The 4,146-nt window shown below is 43.2% G+C and overlaps 1 pseudogene; it reads right to left on the bottom strand.

Moving 5' to 3' along the window:
- Positions 1-2,881: 2,881 nt before the first annotated feature.
- LOC101992430 lies at positions 2,882-3,569 on the bottom strand (annotated as a pseudogene).
- Positions 3,570-4,146: the final 577 nt, after the last annotated feature.

Here is a 4,146-nt window from a genome sequence, read left to right as displayed (position 1 = left end):
TTAATAAAATTTTCAGTCCTGTCTTTCAGAGTGATTCCGAAGTCAACTGGGAAAACATGTACAGAAAGCACTAAAATAGCAGCTATGTAATGTGTCATGCTGTTTGCATGTAAAATATCTCCAGTTTATCTGCCATCTTGAAAAGTAATTTGGACCCTGGTTCCTACCCACCACTACCTATTTGCCTTGATTTCTGTGTAAATGTCTTCAGAGTGTGCTTCACACATACCATCTCTCTCTCTCCTCTCCTCAGTTCATAACCCTCCTCTCTGCTCAAAGCCACGGCGCTGCCTTGTTAACATCGCTGAAGCTTATTGCATGGATCCAGGGGCAGCATCTCAATTATTTCTCTGCTTAACCCAACTCCTAGTTGTTCTTGTTTAATTGAAAGATGCCTAATGTATATGAAAAAATGCTCAACATCACCAGTCGCTAGGGAAATGAAAGTCAAAATCACAATGAAGACTTGACAGATGGCTCAGTGGGTAAAAAACATTTGCTCCAGAAGCCTGACAATCTGAGCCATGGGTGTGGAGATGCATATCTGTGATCTTAGTGTTCTGATGGTCAGATGGGAGGCAGAATTGGGAGATTCTGGAGTACAGTGCACAGCAGTGGAAGCAAGAAGAAGAGACCCTGTCTCACAAGGTGGAAGGAGACACCTGATCCTGAAAGTTCTCTTCTGACTTCCAGAGATGCACTATAGCAAGCATTCCTGCTCACAGCAATGCATGCATGCAAGTGCACAGTACATGCATAACACACACACACACACACACACACACACACACACACACACACACACGCCACATCACCACATTGAGACATTATCTCACCCTGTAGATAATAGAATAGCTGTTACAAAAAAGACAAAGGTGGACAAATGCTGGGGAGGAAATAGAGACAGAAGAACTTTTATAGACTGGGGACAGGGACATAGGTTAGTGCAGCTACTAAGGAAACACTGTGGTGGTTCTTCAGAAACAAGGAAACAAGCAAACCCTGAGGTGCTTGGCACTGTGTGCACTGTTCACATTTCAAAGCCCTGTGTTTCTGCTGGCTCTCATGCCATCATGTCCCACTGGTCCTCTAGCTGGCACTTAAGTGTGTGCTGATTGCATCATACCCACTGGCACATCTCCTCTTTCCACGTCACTTTTCTCTTGGGCTCTCTCTTGAGTTCCCTTGCAATTCTTTAAATCATCTCTATATACTTATGGCTTCATATTTATATTTTTAGTGCAGTTCCCACCCTATCCCTTGCTTCCTTATCTGTTGAATATAACGGCCAACCAGATATGTCTGAAGACATGCCAAACAGGCGTTCAAAAACAGAATACATCATTTCAAGTATCTTTGATGCCAAATAAATTTCTTCATCATATATCTTTCCTATTTTCCCAAGTGGTATTTAGTTTCCCAAGCCAGAAACCCAGTAGCTGCTATAGTCCCCTCTCTCACTTTCTACTCCCACCCCATCAATCTTGAAAATTAGGAAGCTGGCTTTCTGAGTATGTCCTTTGCACATCCCTCTGACGCCTCTCTATTGCTACCCACCTAAACAAGTCCCTTGTGCCATTGCAACAGATCCTCTGCTCTCTAGTTGAAACAGACACAAAATCAGTCTTTGGTTTCCTTGATAGTTCACACTGCCTCATAACTCCGAGTCCTCAGAGATGTCTATATTTCTGCCTGGAATGCTCTCTTTCCATTCATTTGATAAATAACCTTAAATTCTCTCTGTAGCCTCAAAGGAAAAAAAAACAGCAAATTTAACTGTTCCTTCCAATGCTATGCATAGCTTTGTATATATTTTCTTTCTAGAAATAGCTGATTTTCCTTGAATTGTTCCCGTTACTGTAATTGTTTGTTTGCCCGATCGTCCCTCTGTTTCTATGAACATTTGGAGCGGTGGCTATGCACTTTCATTTTTGTCATCTGCCTGCCAGGCACAGCAGAAGGTTTGTGACTGGCACAATGTCCTGCAGATATTTCAAATGGGACATGCTGGACGTGTGAACGAATTAATTAGTTGACAGAACCTTCTCTCTCTTTTCTCTTGTGAATGTGAGAAAACACGTCCACCATCTTTAGTGACAAATATTTGATGCTTAATCATATCTTGATAATCAGTTTGTTCCTGTCATTTATCACAGCCCCTTCCCAACCCTCAGTTGTCTGTTTAAGTGACAAGTCCACTGTTTTCCCCCTTCTGAGGCAGTTTCTATTGTTCCATGAAAAGCTGTCATTCGATCAAGTCACCGCATTGATGGGAATGATTCCTGGATGCACTGTGTGATTTCTTAGAATTTAGTTTCCTCTTATAGGACATGTATTCTAAAAGATTAACAAAGATAAAAGTGGTATCATCCGAATTCACCTTTTAAAGAATAGCTTATGTATAGATGTGCTTGGTAAGTTTCAATGCAATGATCTCTGATTTGTAGAGTCACCTTACTTTCGAGCATTTTTCCAAAAGAGTTGATGTCCAGGGTCTCAGGGAGACTCTCCCATCCCTTCTCCATGGCCGTATTATGCGCAGAGAGTGAAGGCATGGAGACAGAGCTCGTGTTCATGAGTACACAAAAAGAGAAAGAAAATGTGATTATTAGTGAGCAATAGAATTCTGTTGGGCAGTAAAAAGAAGGACATTTGCACTATGCACCAATGTATATGAATCTTAAGGGCATTATGCTAAATGAAATATGTGAGTCACAAGAAAATACTCTGTTGTTCCTTTTAGAGTGAGTTATTTAAAATACTAAAATCCAGAGGAATAATGTTTGCTAAGGATCGAGCAAATAGGGAATTGTTAACCAACAGGCTAAAGTTTCAGTCAAGTATAGTGAGTTTTTTTTTTTTAAAGTTCTTTAATTTATTGCAATATTCCAAAAGCACATCACTTTTTCTTCTCAACATCCTGCTCTGCAGCTTCCTTTGCCCTCTTTGCTCGGATGCCAAAGAGCCGGGCATTGGCCCGGGCCATGCGAAGACTGGCAAAAGCCTTGAAGTTCTTCTCTTCTTCTGTGATGACTCTGACTTTCTCCTTTTTATAAACATTCCGGATGGGCATCACAGGTCCTGTTAGCTGAGTGGCCAATTTAAGTTCTTCAGCCGAACTATCGCCCTTCTTTGGAGCGGAAGGCTTCCTGGGGAAGAGGATGAGCTTGGAGCGGTACTCCTTCAGGCGCTGCACGTTGGCCTGCAGGGACTCGGTGGACTTGTTTCGCCTCCTTGGGTCCACGGAGATGCCGATGGTGCAAGCCACCTTCTTATGGATACCAGCCACCCTGAGTTCCTCCAGGCTGAAGCCCCGGCCAGCTCGGACCTTGGTGTGGTAGCGCACTGTGGGGCACCTCACGATGGGCCTGATGGGTCCGGACGCGGGGCGCGGGGCAATGCGGCGCGCTTTCGCCTGCCGGGCCTTGCGCCTGCGGATCTTGCCTGCAGGCTGGTTGAACCAAGTGTCCACTCGCCGCTGCCAGTCCTTGTGGAAGTGGGGCTTCAAGATCATGCCATTCCGGCTGGGCGCCATGGCTGCCTCCCGTGCAGGGGAACAGCCGAGCGGAAAAGCAAGTATAGTGAGTTGAGTGTGAGAAACTTGCTGTTTGTACAGTTTACAACAAAATGTGACACACTTAGAAATTCAGTGTGCCCGAAGATCTCATGTGTTATTACTACAACCCACTCCAATCCAGTGCACTTCGATGTTTAGTGACGATTGACGGGAATCTTTTCACACACCTTAGTACAATATATAGTGACCTTTTCCAGTTTCTGCTGCTTGGTTAGACACAGAAGAATGCTTTTCCTTTGGGTCCTGCTCTGCTCTTTGAAAAACACCACAAGCAAAGGCACACAGTGAACTTTATCATTCTCTGTATGATTCAGTAATAAGCTACAAGCTTTATTTAATGAAACTATTGGAGATTTCAGTAAAGGAAGTAGTTTAGTCTGGGAAGAACAAATTCCTTGTTACAGGGACAACCAGCTTGATTGCCTTAGCAAAAGGATGTATCCGTTAATAATGACAAAACAATTATTGGGAAGATGCCTTTGAAATAACTTTAATCATCTTTTCCATTATCGTTTGAAAGACACCACCACTCACTAAATGGATGTTTTTAAATTGTCTCGTTATAGTCT

This window comes from Microtus ochrogaster, linkage group LG3 (genome assembly GCF_000317375.1).
Source record: "Microtus ochrogaster isolate Prairie Vole_2 linkage group LG3, MicOch1.0, whole genome shotgun sequence".
NCBI classification, from domain to species: Eukaryota; Metazoa; Chordata; class Mammalia; order Rodentia; family Cricetidae; genus Microtus; species Microtus ochrogaster.
This window is presented reverse-complemented; position numbering and strand designations above follow the sequence as displayed.